General features: G+C 47.4%; 1 long non-coding RNA gene across 1 annotated transcript in view; it reads left to right on the forward strand.

The window, feature by feature from the left end:
- Window positions 1–17253, forward strand: part of LOC144139396 (uncharacterized) — a 124700-nt gene that overhangs the window by 61096 nt on the left and 46351 nt on the right. The window contains exon 2 of the long non-coding RNA XR_013316182.1: window positions 942–1003. This is a non-coding gene — a long non-coding RNA (uncharacterized LOC144139396). The remainder of the gene's footprint in view (window positions 1–941; window positions 1004–17253) is intronic.

Genomic DNA, 17253 nt, shown 5'->3' on the forward strand with positions numbered 1-17253 from the left:
TAATTTATTACACGAAAAATGTACCCTCTTTGCGGCGTATAACCGTTGGGCGAACTTATTTCGCTTCCTGACGGCGAAAGATGTACTTGGCATGCAATTGCGCCAGTCTCAATCAGCACATCGTATTTTGTTAATTGTGATGTAAGGCAGCACAATACGAGCCTTAAAAACCGTGGCAAGATGGTTTGAATATTTCTTCTCTTTGGTTGGAAATAAGACTCTGTATGTGTGGCCACGTCTGCAATACCTCTTTGCAAGAATTTCTTATTCTCCACCTCTCTAAATCAATGGACCCCAAACAAACAGATATGTGCTTTGAAAATCCGGCGTCTAAACAGCCGTGCGTATTTCAGGTTACCTATATGAATGCCTAAAATGTTTTCCTCCCTGCGCAAATTTTGCATGAATTTCTGTTTCATTTAGAAGGAAAGGACATTTTGAGCCGATCTTTAAACTGCGTAATGATGTTAAAGACAAGTTTTCAGAAAAAAATTATTTATACGACTGATATTCACAAAACTTAACAAGACAAATTTTTGCAATTTTTAATTGTGGGCTTTTTCGCTGACTTTGTTGCACGGTCAAAATAAAAAAAAACGCAACAATTAAAAGTCATAGCATGGCAACGTATACAAGTAATAAAATCCTCTAGTATTTGCAATGTTTGCATATTTTGGTGTGTCTGAGTTATCGTTGATTTATCCTCAAGTAGGTTTTTATTTGCACGGGCTACCAGCAATAACACCTTCTAAAATTTATGATGACATAATATTTTATCCACCAATGCAATTTATTTATTATTTTTTCTCGCAGTCTTGTTTTATTTGCCTGCATCAATAATGCTTCCACCATATCGTTTTCAAACATCGATAATGTTTGTAAAAATAGTTGTGAATTGAGCTGGTCTAACTGTAAAAACATTTGTGTTCTTATCTTTTTAGTGTACCTGCGACAAGCATCAAGCAGCTGCCCAACAGTAAAAGAAAACAAGAATCCTCCCCCTGTAAGTAATATTGTCATGAAGACAAGGACGATGCAGTTGTCTTGAATGAGAAACACGTTTATTGGAGCGAACTTGTGCTCCCCTAACAACTCAAAAGAATTCACAGGCGGCGAAGCAGCGGTCAACAAAGTGACTTGCACAGGCGAGTGTCGTCGAATCGAATGCTCCAGCGCCCGCACTGCAGGCTTTTTATCTTTCGGCCCGCGTGGTTCTCGAAACGTCGATTCACATCGAGAACATAGTAGATCCAAGAAGATTATTCTGGGCTGTTCACGTTAGATCGGAATGCTCTCCCTATCACAACAGATAACACATGCGGCACAGAAAGAAAGAATGGAACACGCGCTTCCCGTGGCGCAGAGATAACACAGACCGGCACAGCCGGGCGGTAAAAGCAAAACACAAATACACAAACCCAAAGTATGGTTCGCGGCATTCCGCCCCCCCCCTCTAAGAGTGCATCGACCCGATGCTAACAAAAGCGACAGTTCGAACAAATGAGAATAAAAGTTCGTCATCGTCCGTAGAAAGGTTTTAAGCGAACTACGTGGACGACTTCAGGCCGCGTGTGTTGTCGTGATGTGCCGGAGTCACCATCGGGGATCACTTCGTAAGTAAGTTGGCCAACACGTCGTAGAATCTGGTAGGGTCCGAAATACCGTCGCAGGAGCTTCTAACTGAGTCCGCATCGTCAGATGGGAGTCCAAACCCACACACGATCCCCTGGTTGGTACTCGGCGTCTCGGCGTCGGAGGTTGTAGCGGCCCGCATCCACCAGCTGCTGGTCTGTTATACGAATTCGAGCGAGCTGGCGGGCCTCCTCCGCACGTTGAAGATATCCGTGGACGTCGGAGTTGAGGTCGTCGTCCTCTACGTGCGGAAGCATGGCGTCGAGCATCGTAGTCGGCCTTCTACCGTAGACAAGCTCGAACGGCGTCAGCTGCGTCGTCTCCTGGATAGCCGTGTTGTACGCAAACGTGCCATACGGGAGCACTTCGTCCCAAGTCTTATGTTCAACGTCAACGTACATTGACAGCATATCTGCAATTGTGTTGTTCAGACGTTCTGTTAGTCCGTTCGTTTTGGGGTGGTACGCCGTCGTTCTTCGGTGATCCGTGTTGCTGTAGCGTAATACTCCTTGCATCAGCTCCGCAGTAAATGCCGTTCCGCGGTCTGTGATTTGGACTTCCGGGGCTCCATGTCGCAGCACAACTTGGCTTATAAAGAACTTCGCCACTTCTTGTGCAGTCCCCCTCGGAAGAGTGGCGGTCTCTGCGTAGCGCGTCATGTAGTCTGTCGCTACGACAATCCACTTGTTCTGTGATCGTGATGTAGGGAACGGGCCTAAAAGGTCCATTCCAACCTGTTGAAATGGTCTCGATGGGACGCCGATCGGTTGCAGAAGTCCGGCGGGTCTTGTCGGCGGCGATTTTTGTCGCTGGCAGTCACGGCAGCTCCAGACGTATTGGGCAACGTCAGAGGTAAGGCCGGGCCAGTAGTACCTCGCCTTGATTTTTCCAATAGTGCGGGCTGTGCGGAGATGCCCGGAAGACGGGTCGTCGTGGCACGCTTCCAAAATTTCGTCACGAAGGTCCCCGGGGATGACGAGAAGGTAATTCGGTCTTGTTCTGGGGCTGAAATTCTTCTTCACGAGCACTGAGTTTCTCAGGCTGAATGCTGGTAAGCTGCGTTTGAAGGTCCTAGGAACGACAACGTTGCATCCCTCGAGGTACTCGATTATGACGCGTAAGTCGGGGTCGGCACGCTGCTGGGCGGTAAGGTCGCTCTCCGTCACAATCCCGAAGAGCGCGCTGTCTTCATCAGAGTCTGGTGGTGGTGGGTCGACGGGGGCGCGGGACAGGCAGTCAGCGTCGGAGTGTTTCCTGCCGGATTTATAGACGACTGTAACGTCGAACTCCTGCAGGCGCAAGCTACACCGCCCAAGATGGTCAGAGGGGTGCTTCAAATTGGCGAGCCAACACAACGCGTCGTGGTCTGTCACAACCTTGAATGGCCTTCCATACACGTATGAGCGAAATTTTGAAATCGCCCATATAATAGCCAGGCACTCTTTCTCAGAGGCAGAATAGTTTTCTCCTCCTTCGAGAGACCACGGCTGGCATAGGCGATTACCCTCTCGCAGCCGCTTTTCTTTTGGACAAGGACGGCACCTAAGCCTATATCACTGGCGTCCGTGTGCATTTCCGTTTCGGCATTTTCGTCGAAATGAGCGAGCACGGGCGGGCTTTGCAGGCGTTTTTGCAGCTCGAAGAATGCTTTTTCTTGGTCGTTTTCCCAGCTGAAAGGGGTACTATCTTTCGTCAAGCACGTGAGTGGCTCTGCAATGCGTGCGAAGTTTGCGACGAAGCACCGGTAGTATGCCCACAGCCCGAGAAATCTTTGCACGCCCTTCTTGTCTTTCGGCCTTGGGAAGTTCGCAATGGCTGAAGATTTTGCTGGGTCAGGTAGGACTCCCGCGGCGTTGACGACGTGGCCCAAGAACTTGAATTCCCCGTATGCGAAACGGCACTTTTCAGGCTTCAGCGTCAACCTCGACGTACGAATGCCCTCGAGTACAGACTCCAACCTTGCAAGGTGTTCGTCGAAAGTCCGGGCGAATACCACAACGTCGTCGAGGTATACGAGGCAGGTGTGACACTTAAGGCCAGCTAGCACAGTGTCTATGGCTCTTTGAAACGTCGCTGGTGCTGTGCACAGCCCAAACGGCATCACCTTGAACTCGTATAGACCGTCTGGGGTTATAAATGCAGTCTTCTCTCGGTCTCTCTCGTGCCCTTCAATTTGCCAGTAGCCTGTCTTCAGGTCCATCGATGAGAAGTACTTCGCGTGGCAGAGGTGGTGGAGGGCGTCGTCGATTCGGGGGAGGGTGTACACGTCCTTTTTCGTGATTTTGTTCAGTCGCCGGTAGTCAACGCAAAACCTTAATGGGCCGTCTTTTTTTTTACGAGTACGACGGGCGCAGCCTAGGGGCTTTAAGATGGCTGTATAATGTCGTCGCTGAGCATGTCGTCGACTTGAGTCCGGATGGCTTCCCGTTCGTGTGAAGAGACGCGGTACGGTGACTGTCGGGTAGGTCGGGCTCCTTCTTCGGTTATTATTCGGTGCTTCGCTAGAGGGGTCTGACGTAGTTTTGCGCTCGATGAAAAATGTTCGCTAGAGCGACGCAGCCAAGCCAATAATTTGTTCCGTCGTTCTTGCGGTAGCGCCGGATTCACGTCCAAGGGCTGCGGGAGCTTGAAGGTTTCTACGGGTGTGCGTTCAAAGTCGGCGACCGCGATCACGTAACTTGCTTCTTGCGTTTCTTCGAGGAATCCAATTGCTCTGCCTTTGTTGAAATGCTGGTACTCCTCGGTGAAATTAGTAACCAAAATGTAGGATTGGTGTTCCTTGAAGCGCGCAATGCCTCTTGCGACAGACACACCACGGTCGAGAAGCACCCTTTGATCAGTGTCTACGATAGCGTCGACGTCAGGAGCAGCATCTTTACAGTAGACTGCGACCATCAAGCTTGCTCGGGGTGGCAGGGTGACATGATCATCGGCAATCCTTACAGCAGCACGTCGTTCGGGGTTCGGTTCCGGCGTCATGGAGTGATTGGGGGAAAAAGTTATTGACTTGGTCTGCAGATCGATTATTCCACCGTTGTTCATCAAAAAGTCCATTCCAAGAATTACGTCGCGGGAGCAGTTAGGCAGAATGACGAACGCCGCAGGGTACGTTGTGCCGTCTATGGTGACGCGCCATGTGCACGTTCCACTTGGCGTCACGAGGTGGCCTCCTGCTGTGCGTATGTGCGGACCGTCCCATCTGGTCATAACTTTCTTCAGTTTAGAGGAAAATGGTCCGCTCATTACCGAATAGTCAGCTCCCGTGTCTACGAGGGCGACTACGTCAAAGCCGTCGATGGACATCTTGACGTCAGATGCAGTCTTCCTCGAGTTCCGGGTTAGTCGGGGCCTAGTATCTCTGCTTGTGCGTGTTGACGGTCGGGCACTGTGCATCGTCGTTGTCGTCGTCTTCTCAACGGACGTCTCGGTCAGGTCGGGTACGCGTCGCGTCGTATAGCTGTCGTCCTGTTCAGGAGTCTCGTCAGGTCTAGGTCGGGTCGTCGGGTTGTAGGAATGTCGTGAATCACTGACTTCGGCGTGTCCTTGCGTCATTAGAGGGTTTCCAGTTTTTTGCCGTAGAGCAACTTCATCTCCAGAAGTTGCTGCTTTTAGTTTCTCCCGCGTGGGCTGGGGGACCTTCCACGTGCGAAATCAGCACTGCTACGGCGGTTAGGCGACTGGTATGAGTAGGGCGACGGTGATCGGTGTGAGCGGGCGCGTCCTCGGTTGGTGTTGGACAGGTATTTGTCGATCTAGGTAGAGCGCTGGCCGAGTCGGGGTCGTGGGGCGTCGACGGAGAAACCACGCAGTCCGAGTCTCCTGTACGGGCAGCGACGATAGATGTGATCGGCCTCTCCGCAATGGTAGCACAGCGGACGATGATGTGGCGTTCGCCAAACGTCAGTCTTCCTCGGCGTCTGGGTTTGGGCTGTGTACGGCGGTACGGTCGACGGCGGCGAGAGTGGACGGCGGTACGGTGGAGCTTTTTGTAGACGGGTTGGAGCAGGGCGGGGTCGACGAATCGCCGCGGAGTGTGTCATCGCCTGTGGCTCGCGGGGTGCCTCGGATGGCATAGAAGTGCCCAAAGCGTGTTGAACCTCTTCGCGGATGACGTCAGTCAGGGAAGCCACTTGAGGTTGCGGCGTCGGCGGAAAAAGCTTCCGAAGCTCCTCCCTGACCACTGCTCGGATGGTCTCACGCAATTTGTCGGAGCTTGTAGCCCCGGCACCGATCGTCTCGGAAACCAGCACGTTGACCAGGCGATCGTACTGCCTCGTTCGAACTTCCAGCGTCTTCTCCATCGCGGCCGCCTCAGACGCAAATTCGGCCACCGTCTTGGGAGGATTGCGGACAAGGCAAGCAAAAAGCTCCTGCTTTACCCCTCGCATGAGAAATCTTAGTTTCTTTTCTTCTGTCATCTCCGGATCCGCACGTCGAAACAACCTCTTCATCTTCTCAACAAAGATCACTACCCCTTCGTTGGGGTGCTGCGTTCGAGTTTCAAGTAAAAGCGCTGCGCGTTCTTTTCTGACCACGGTAGTGAAGGTCTTAGTTACCTCGCTTTTGAACTGAGCCCAGTTTCGCATAGAGCTCTCGTGGTTCTCGAACCAAGTGCGAGCCGAATCTTCCAAGTAAAAGAAAACGTGACGGATCGTTTCTGCGTCGTCCCAGCTTTTGAATTTCCGGACGCGCTCCAGTTTCTCCAACCATTCTTCTGGGTCTTCTGCGGGAGCTCCTCGGAATGATGGCGGTTCCCGTGGCTGCTGCAGAACGACTGGAGGATTGGCTTGGTTGTGCATGGTGCTGGTTGCGACGTCTTTCTTCGTCGTCTTCTCCGGTAGTACACCGAACTCGGGTGGTAAATCTTGTACGCGGAGGCTGGCTCTTGTTGGACTGGCTTGGCGGCTTCCAGAGGTTGTAGTGAGCATGAAGGGTGCGTACCCAGCACCTCCACCAGATGTCACGAAGACAAGGACGATGCAGTTGTCTTGAATGAGAAACACGTGTATTGGAGCGAACTTGTGCTCCCCTAACAACTCAAAAGAATACAGAGGCGGCGAAGCAGCGGTCAACAAAGTGACTTCCACAGGCGAGTGTCGTCGAATCGAATGCTCCGGCGTCCGCACTGCAGGCTTTTTATCTTCCGCGGCGCGTGGTTATTGAAACGTCGATTCACATCGAGAACATAGTAGATCAAAGAAGATTATTCTGGGCTGTTCACGTTAGATCGGAATGCTCTCCATATCACAACAGATAACACATGCGGCACAGAAAGAAAGAATGATTGATTGATTGATTGTGGGGTTTAACGCGCCGACGCAACGCAGGCGATGAGGCGCGCCGTAGTGGAGGGCTCCGGATTAATTTTGACCACCTGGGGATCTTTATCGTGCGCCGAAATCTCGTACACACGGGCGTTTTTGCTTTTCGCCTCCATCAGAAAAGCGGCCGCCGCGGCCGGGAATCGAACCCGCGACCTCGTGCAGAAAGAAAGAATGGAACACGCGTTTCCCGTGGCGCAGAGATAACACAGACCGGCGCAGCCGGACGGTAAAAGCAAAACACAAATAAACAAACCCAAAGTATGGTTCGCGGCAATATGCAGCGGTACACTCACAGTGGGTCTTTAATTTTAGTGTTTTCATTAGCGTTGCTCGAACAACTGTACAATTTAGGTAGTGCCGCCTATGCCCGCTGTTTTGTTTTTGTCTTTTGTTTTTCCTTAAACTCCATAGTCCAAGCAATAGTAACAGTAGTTATCAACGAGAAGTTTTTCTTGGCACTTATTGTACCATGTAGTATTGCCCAAAACATTAACAGAGACAGTAGTGGTGATAAAAGTGGGCAAGGTACGTAGGCAAGGCTATTCATAATGCAGGAGACGACTTTGCGCGTGCTCTTCTTGGGTACATCGCTAATATTTACTGTAAATAAGATTGGCGTGTGAAGATGACAGCCCGTTCCTGAGCTTGTTTCTAAGAAACAACAAGTTGCAAAGGTTTAGTAGAATCGCCTTGCTCTCTGGGTCGCTATGATAGCATTCATGCCCTTTAGGTGCGGAAGGAGGAAAAGAACAAAGGTTATAACAAGTCAAGGTAATATTTATCTCATTTTGGCAAATTAACCTTGGATGTTGTCGCAGCATAATTCGTAAATGGAACTCACAAATACAGCGCTACAGTATCAAACTCCAAACAAATAAACGGCAGTTATCAATAGCCTCGTCTAAACATCTGCTCTTCGGTTGACTCAAGCTGCGCCGTTTAAGTGAAATGTATACCTAACCTTATTAAAATTGGCGCCAGAGATGTTATCAAAAGCGGATAGTCACAAACCTCCATCCACCATATTGTATGTATCCCTATTTGTGGCACTCAAACCTACACATTATGGGTAGTTTTTAGTATGAGGCCTTTTACATTTATATGTTTCAGGTACGTCTCTAGTTTATGTAAGCAGGCAATAGACCATTCATAGCCTAGAGTATAAAGAACTCCTCCCTATACACTGGAAACTCTGTTCAGTAAGGTGTCGTTTTCCTACGAAGAAAAAAGCACAACGCAATGATATGTATCAAGTTTGATGTAAATAAAAGATTTATTCCTATTGTGCCAGACTTGTCTTATTGAACTGTTGGTGAAGGGAGCGGTGTTTAAACTTCTAGCCAGAGAAGAAAATAATTTTTATGTGGGCCTATTCCGGCGGATTTGACGGCAGGGCACCGTCTATGGGGGGGGGGGGCTGTTATTTAGACTTCCTCTCACAAAAGAAATGAGGTTTGACGTTTTAGGTGACGGAACAAATACGTTCGCTTGTAGATACCCCATTTTTGTTTGCACAATATTGTTCAATGGGGTTGGTAATGACATTAGGGAAGCAGTTGAGTGCAGGTCGAGGAAACACTTCACTTGATTGTGGTTATGCGGAAAGCAGCATAATGGAACGTAAAAGACATGTCAACCCGCTCCCCCTGCCGCGCATTCGAAAACCGCACTTTTTGCAATCTAAATTCACGGGGTGGGTGCTCTTTCAAAGATGTTTTGCACATCGCGTATCCCTTATTTATATCACTTATAACAGATCTAATTTACAGGAGGCGTTCGTCGCATAGACTAAGTTCTTCACAGATTAACTTCAGCCTACAATTGCCTTTTCTTTTTTAAATATTAAAATATAAAACACAGAATGAGCTCTAGTCACAGAATACAGTAATAGCTCGTTATATCGAACTCGCGTATCTCGAAAAATCGGCTAAGTCGATATTTTTTGTTGCACCGATCCATTTTCTATACTGCCCATGTATATGTTGCGCTTTAGTTCGAAGTATTTTTGTCGAAACTGCGGGTATCTCGAAATCCTGAGTGAGAGTGGAACAAAACTTACGACCCGGAAGACCGTTTCAGAAGATTCCCGCGATGCTGCTGCGTCCAACTCCCTCGATTGTTGCCGTGTTTAGCCACCCCTACCACAAAGCTGATATTTTAATCGAATGTGGACGAAAATTGAATGAACCACAGGCGTTTACCGGAGAACTCCTGTCCGAGCCAGCGCCACGTATGAATTCCTAAAACAAAGTCAACAGTAAAAGGAAGGGTTTTAGAAACTTTTATGGCCTAAAATAAAAGAGCCAGTCCGGAGTAATAAATGAGGATTTATTTATTGAATAGGGTTTTATTTATTTCTTTCTCTTTCACACCTATATGATACGCAAGCTTGGAAGCTGCATTTGAAACGCGTTAAAAGTACGGGCTTTTTTTTCAAAGAACTCCGTATTTTATGGCAATTCGGACAACTTTGCTTATCTAGATAGGTATATCATGCTTGTGTAACACATTCGATTGTAAACTTTTCACTTCGGTCCACTAAAGCTTTCGGCCGGTGATAAAAAAATATAAAATAATATGCGTGACACCTAGATATAGTGCGCTATAATTTATATTGACACGGCACTGCACTGAACACTGCACTGCAGGGTACTATAGGTAGCGCTGCGTGTTTTACGGTTAATCCGCCAAAATGTGCGAAACAGTCGCAGGTGAAATTTCGCATAATTCAGATTCATCCCATTAACGCCTACTCTAGAGCGCAGAGCTTCAAAAAATGAAGATCCAATTTCAGATTTCAGGATATCGGGTAAGGTAATCGCACTACTGGCGTTACCACTTTCGGTGATAACTATGAATGACCAACGGTACAACAAGGAGGCCCATTTACCCTCTTTCAAGGCGAGTAGACGTGGCTAAGAAAGGAATATCTTCTAGCACAAAAAAGCTTTTGTGAACCTAAATGGCTATGAATTAGAGGGATTGTTGAACTCCTCGGTTAGAGGGCAGAGGCCCGTGCTCTCTCGCGGCGCGCTGAGGCATCTGACTCTGCCTATTTCAAACACAAATGTGGAAAGGGAGTTTTTTATAATAAAATAACATTGTTATTGTTAATATTATTATTATATATTATTATTACTACTACTAATAATAATAATATTATTATTATTATTACTATATTATTATTATTGTATTAAAATATTTTGATATTGTTATTATTAGTATTGTTGTTAACCGGCTTCTGCGACGAGACAATGTGGCTGGGCTTGCTCATCAGGCTGCAATTGTCGCTTCCCTGCGTGAGGAGGTTCGCTGCCTGCGAGGGGAGCTCGCCCGTCCGCCGCCTTAACCGCCTGCTTTCCCGGAGCGCGCTAACCTTTCCACGCTACCGGTGACGTCACCGCACTCCGGTCTCCCCATGAGGTCGGCGTTCGCCGCAGCCACCACCGGTGCAGCGGGTGAAGGCGGCCCCCTCCTGTCCTCGACGAACGCTTGGCATTTCTAGAACGCTCCAGCGGTCAACCAGCTACGGCGTTGAGCGATTTGGGTTCACCTTCGTACTACCCTTGGCCTCCGCCTCTACGGTCCGAAACTGTGAGTAATGGGCCGCCGGTGAACTTACTGAAGAAGAGAAGCCACCTCGCGTTGGTGCATCGAAGCTTCTGAGTTGGTTGTGGTGCGCCGACCACCGAGCTCTATGGCCATCTTTGTTTCGAAGTTGTCTGTTAACACAACATCTGGACCACTGTTGGCCCACTTGTCGAATGTGCAGGTTACGACATTGTCGTGCAAAGGCCTTAAAACCAAGTATGACTTGTATTCTTTTTTGTGTAACTGTTGACGCAGAGTGTTTCAGTCGCCTGTGCAACCCATCTATGTGGCCAAAGGGTGCCTCTTCAAGCCGTTCCTAGGCAAGTCCCACCCTGTCATTGTGCACAGCTATGAAACTACTGAGGATACCCAATAAGAACGACACTCTCGACATCTATTATCAAAATGCTCGAGGTCTACGCACTAGGTCCTTTAAATTTCTCAGAAATGTTGTGTGCTCCAATTTTTCTACTATTGTTATTACTAAAACTTGGTTTTGCAATGATATCTCATCTTCCGACTATTTTCCTCTTACCTATAAAATTGTTAGAAGCGACAGAAAGTTAACTGGGCCTAAGCAAAAGGGTGGCGGTGTTCTCATTGCCATCGATCGCTGAGTGCAGTGCGTGCGGCGAGCAGACCTCGAGACCCTAGAGGAATCAGTCTGGCTTGAGGTAGGCCTCCAGAAAGGCGAAAAGCTACTCATCGGTGCATTCTATATATCACCGGATATTTTACCTCCTGAATATATTCGAAAGCTCAAATCTATAAAAAATATTTTCGATTCGCACTCTAACCATTAGGTAAATACACTTGGGGACTTCAAGACGCCAGGCATTCACTTGAACAGTCTTTTATTTCAGCATAAAAACAATTATGCAGCGCAGAAATGCAGCATGTTAGTAGATTTTCAATCATTCACATCGTTGCAGCACTTCTGCCACATAAAAAGTTCTGTGGTGATGTCCTAGATGTGCGCTTCTTGAACTTGAAAAACGTGTAAGTGCGTGCTTCCGAAATACCTCTTGTACACCCCGAAGAGTTTCACCCCCCTCTTATGTTCGCCGTCTCTCTCAGTGCCCAGCATCGCTATGGTGGTGTTGATGATTGTGCAGTCACGCGATATGGCTTCAAGTGTGGAGATTATGCTGGGCTGTATCACTTTTATTTATCTGTTGAATGATCTAGTGTTTTTGGTGTCAATGATGTTGACGAATAGGTTCGAGGTTTTACCAAAATTGTCAGGAGTGGCATGGAAAAGTACATCCCTTGTTATCATCCTGCTCATTCCAAATTTCCCCACTGGTTCTCTAAGGAACTTCGCAGTCCACCTAAACCCAAGGACAGCGCCCACAAAAAGGCCAAGCGTTCTGGGGTTGAGAAGTGAAAAGCGGAGTTTAGTCGGTATCGCTCACTTTGTAAAAGCCTCTACCGGCGTGACCACCAGCTTCATATAGAGCCGTTAGAGGCTTCTGCGTCTCAGAAACCGGCTGACTTCTGGAGGTATGTACGCGGCCGTTCTAAGGCGTGTAAAGAACGCATTAGCCTGCTTAATTCAGATGGGGAACAGGTTCAGATTGTTGCCACAAGCTTTGTTCAGTACTTTCTTTCAACTGCCAGATGGTCATGACGAACGCCTATCGTTTAATAATACGTCTAATTTTAATACACTTATGTTCGATGAAAACCTTGCCAATGATAGCCGTAAAGGGATGAATCTGTCATTTTCCTGTGGCGCAGATGAAATTCCAGCAGCCGTCATGAAGGCTTACGGCAACATTTTTGGCACTGTCTTAACTTCCATTTATAATAACCGTTTACTTTTCGGAAAATTTCTTTGTGCATGCAAGATCGCTCGAATTTTTCCAATATTTATGTCTGGTGATAAGTCAGCCGTTACTAACTATCGCCCAACATCACTCCTTTGTGTCACCTCAAATCTCTTTGAGTGAGCTCTGCACAACATCCATGCTGCCTGCGTCGAGAACGTTCTGATACCAGATCAGCACGGCTTTTTCTCGGGTCGATTGACGGTTACAAATCTTGCAAGCTTTATGACACAGGCTTCGGCTGCAGTTTGTGAAAACAGCCAGTTGAACACTATTTTTTTACCTCAGTAAGACGTTTGATGTGGTGAACCATCAATTAATAATAACAAGCTTACTATGTCAGGTGTAGACGCAAGCTTTGTTGCCTTGTTGTCAAACTATCTCCTTGACCGGTCCTTTTACGTAGATGAAAACTTCAAAAGGCCTAGTGTTTACAGTGAAATGAAACAAGTGGTCTACCTCAGGGTTCCGTGCTGGGTCTACTATTCTTTTCTATCTTTATCAATGATGTGTCAACAGTGTTAACATATCTTCATTTCTTCTGTATGATGATGATGTTAAACTATTTAGGCACTTAGCGGTGTTCAGGACTGTTGTGCGTTGCAGAGGGATGTTTCGGAATTTTTGGTCTGGTGCAGCAAATACTGTCTAATGTGTAACCCCGGTAAAACAAAGGTTGTCCCGTGCAGCCGGAAACACCATCATTTATAGTTTTCCTACAGTATAGAGGGAGCTTTTTTGTAAAGTGTTCAAGAGATTAGGAACCTTGACGTCTTTTTGACAGTATCCTCTCTTTTTCTCCTCATGTTAGGCTCATCACCACGCGAGCGCTCCGAAGTCTTGGAAATGTGTGTCGTATTACAAAGGAAACCTCTTCTCTAGACGCCTTTCTAATGCTATATAATGCAATATGTATCCCTCAGTTAGAATATGCTTCTGTTGCCTTGAACGGCATCTCCAAATCTAGTAGTGAAATAATAGTACGTGTGCAGAAGAAGTTTTTATCCATATTTAGGTACCGTCATCACAATCACAGTTTTTATCCTGATTCTGATTTACGCATAGTTCCTTCGATTCCTTCCTTGTACTGCAGAAGCATGCGTGGAGAGCTTACATTTCTTCACAAAATTGTTCAAGGTGACCTTTCTTGCGCAGACCTGCCTAACAGTTTAGAGTTTAGTGTTCCACAGAGGCCCACCAGGTCGCATCGCCCTTTCTTGACCGCTATACGAAACTCCAATCATTCTCCTGTGCGCAAATACAGAATTGTTACAACCGTTTCTCTGAAAGCCTTGACATATTTCAAAGTTCCTTTACAATTTCCCGTACTGCGCTGTTGAATACAGTATGTTAAACATCTATGATATCTCGGTTTTTCGTTTTTCTTTTCTTTTCCTTGCTGGAGTTTGGTTTCGCGGCGGTTCTATTTAACCAATTGATAGTTACCTAATTTTCAAACTGTTCACCTATGCTTGTCTTATCATTTGTCTCTGTACTCTTGTCACCGTTTTTGTTGTTTTACTGTCAAACTTTGTTCTCTGCTTGTTGTGTGGTCTTTACAATAGGCTGAGCTACAAAGGCATCTTCTTTTTTTTACCTGTACCCAGGCTCCGCCTGTGCTTTATTTCTGTCATTTTCTCTACTTCAATGTGTGTGTGTCTTTTCGCTTGTTTGTTTCTTGCAATATGTTTCTTGTATTTTGTTTCTCTGTAACTGCCCGTCCGCCAGCACTCAGGCCTCTGGCTTTTCCTGGGCACGTAAATAACCATGATTGATTGATTCAATAATTATTATTATATTATCTTCATTATTGTTATTTTTATTATAATATAATAATATTATTGTTATTGTTAATAATATTAGTATAACTAATAATATATTAATAAGCGCCATCTTGCGGCGCAAGATGGCGCCTAATGCGGATTTCTGTATGTAGCACTCCCACGCTTTCTTAAGTAAGCAAAAGTTTTTCCGGTGTTCCGCATGTAAAAAACGCATGCACGCGAAGTGCGTTGCGTGGCCGGACGCGGAGCTTCACCTTCTGTAGTCCGGTGCCCGGCCGTTCAAGGGCAATCTGTCTGAGACGGCCGAGACGGCGGCTAGGCCTAGCAGGAGAGCTTCACTGGCGAGCAAAAACACCGGCCTATCCGCCACCAGACGATCTTCCCCCTCTTCCCTCCGACGGAGGTCGCCGGTAGAAGAGGCCCCTGTTTCGCCGTCCCAACCGGTTGGCGTTGGGGCTGATGCTGCTGTCATCCGTGCGCTCCTCACCGATGCATTGGAGGGCATTTCTTTTTTGAGTTACCAAATGGCCGGACTGCGTGACGACAATGATCAGCTGCGCCGGGAAAATATGCAGGGTTTTGACAGCCTTCGTCGGGAGATTGAGCGGGAGCGGGCCCACCACACTGCCATTGTCGTTTCCCTTCGGCAACAGGTACGCACTCTACGAGAAGAGCTCGCCGTGCGGCAACCGGTTTCCCTGCCGGCCTCCCCTAATGCCCCCTCTTCTCCCGGCGTGATGCTTTCAACCACGGCGTCGGGTATGGCTGGGTGTGGGTCACCTGTAGTCCCCGTGACAGCGTCGTTCCCCGCTGCCGTCGCAGCCGCTCCTGCTGTTACTGTTGGTGGTGCGCCTAAAAACGTTGTCCGCCGTCACCAGCCAGTGGCTGAACACGGACAGAACCGTGTACAACGGCAGCTTGCGTCGCCCGGCTCCAGACCAAATGCGGTCGTCACTGGTGTCGATGCGTGTTTCGCATCGCAACCGTCAGCTGGAGGAGGAGGATCCACCGTGCGCCACACCAGCATTGGTGATGTCAAAATCAAGGCTCGTCAACCCGCATCCTCTGAAACTTTGGACTCATCTGAACTAATGGTGGTACAGCAGCGGCGGCTGCCAAAGGCTCTGTTCGTCAGGAAACGTTCACCCAAAACCACGGAAGCCCAGGTGTGCTCGTATCTGACTACCAGAGATGCTGCTCCTCTTGCTTGCAAGCGGATAAAAACTAGGTACAACACCTATGCCTCCTTCTATGTTGCCGTAAGCAACGTACGCTATGACTTACCTCAGGATCCAGCTCTGTGGCCAAATGAGTGTCTTTTTAAGCCTTTCCGGGGTGTACTACGTGACTCCATGCTGCACCCGTCTGAACTTTCTTCTCCCGCATGATCAGTGTTTGTTACCAAAATGTCCGTGGTTTACGGACCAAATCTGCTGAGTTCTTTTTGTCTATAGCTTCGTCCTCACATAATGTAATCGTCCTTACCGAAACTTGGCTATCCTCAGAAATTGCGTCTAGCGAATATTTTACCGATAATTATGTGGTTTTCCGAAGTGACCGTACTGGCCCCACTTCTAAAAATTGCGGCGGTGGAGCGCTCATTACGGTGGACAAGTCGTTGAACTGCCGCCATCGCTCAGACCTCGAAACTGCTGCAGAATCAGTGTGGGTGGAGGTTCTCAGCGGTATAAAAAATAGTATCGTAATTTCCACCTTTTATATACCTCCATTCATAAACTACACCGAATTTCAGCGCTGTGTCATATCAGTAGAGGAGGTTGTAATGCCTACTCAGACACTAAATTTCGTATATGCGGGGATTTCAACGTTCTTGGTGTAGACTGGGATGATCGCACTGTCAGACACGATCATCATTAAATTTTCCAGAAGGGCTACTGTCTGTTAGAGTTTATTTCTTTCACTGGTCTGGAAGAAAGCAATACGTGTAAAACATTTGTGGTAATGTTTTAAACATTTGATTTTCTAACCAGGCGGACCTTTCCATTTTTCTGTCGGACACCGTGCTAGTCCGTCCCAACAAATTTCATCCTGTCCTTCATATCTCACTGCCGTAATCGAGATGCTCCTTCCATTCTGCTCATCCGACATACAATTATGCTGCTGGAGATTACGTTGCTTTTTATAACTACATATGTAACACTGACTGGTCTCTCCTCGTCAAACTTCCCTCTGTTGATGACCAAGTCGAGAAACTTTCTACAAATTTTCAGCAAGAAATGCAAATGTTTAGACCAAGAACGTCCGGAAAGAAATCTAAATTTCGGAAGTGGTTTTCTGCGGAACTGCGAAAGGCTTTAAAATGTAAAGCTCGTTCTCACAAGAAAATTTGCGGGCTACAATCCGAAGCTTGGAAAAAGCAGTTTATTATTTCGGAGCCCTGTGTAAAGAGCTGTATGATAGCGATCGGTGAGACTACATAGCCAATGTAGAAATCAACGCTACACGCGATAAGAAACGTTTCTGGCAGTATGTTCGCTTTCGATCTGCTGGCAAGGTTGCCGAAATTGTTAACCTTCTAGACGACAATGGAAACCCGATTGGAGACGTTGCTAATGCTTTTGCGGATCATTTCAGCTCAGTATTTCCAAAGGGTGAAGTTAACATCTTGTACAACTCTACCTCTGCGTTGTCTAATTTCTGCGTTCCCAGAATAAGTGAGGGCGACGTTCGGAAAGCACTGAAGCGCCTCAAACTGTCATTTTTCTGTTGCCCTAAAGGCATTCCTCCCGCAATATTAAAAACCTATGGGGGAGCTTTTCATTGCCATATTAACCGCTATAGTTATAATTCAATTCAATCTTCTACTTTTCCAGCAGCCTGGAAGTTAGCACGCTTGGTCCCTGTCTTCGACACTGCTGCTTAAGATAGTGCTAGAACCTATCGGCCTATTTCGCTACTGTGTGAGGCGTCTAAGCTTTTTGAGACTGTGTTGCACGATGTTTTAACTTCCAGTGTTAAGGGCATACTAATTTTCGAACAGCACGGGTTTATGCCCGGACGTTCCACAACCACTAACCTCGTTTCTTTCGTGCAGCGAGCATCCGAAGCGGTTCGTCATAGGAGGCAGCTTGA

This window comes from Haemaphysalis longicornis, unplaced genomic scaffold, assembly GCF_048455015.1.
Source record: "Haemaphysalis longicornis isolate Haplotype H1 unplaced genomic scaffold, Haemaphysalis longicornis Haplotype H1 scaffold_5, whole genome shotgun sequence".
Lineage (NCBI taxonomy): Eukaryota > Metazoa > Arthropoda > Arachnida > Ixodida > Ixodidae > Haemaphysalis > Haemaphysalis longicornis.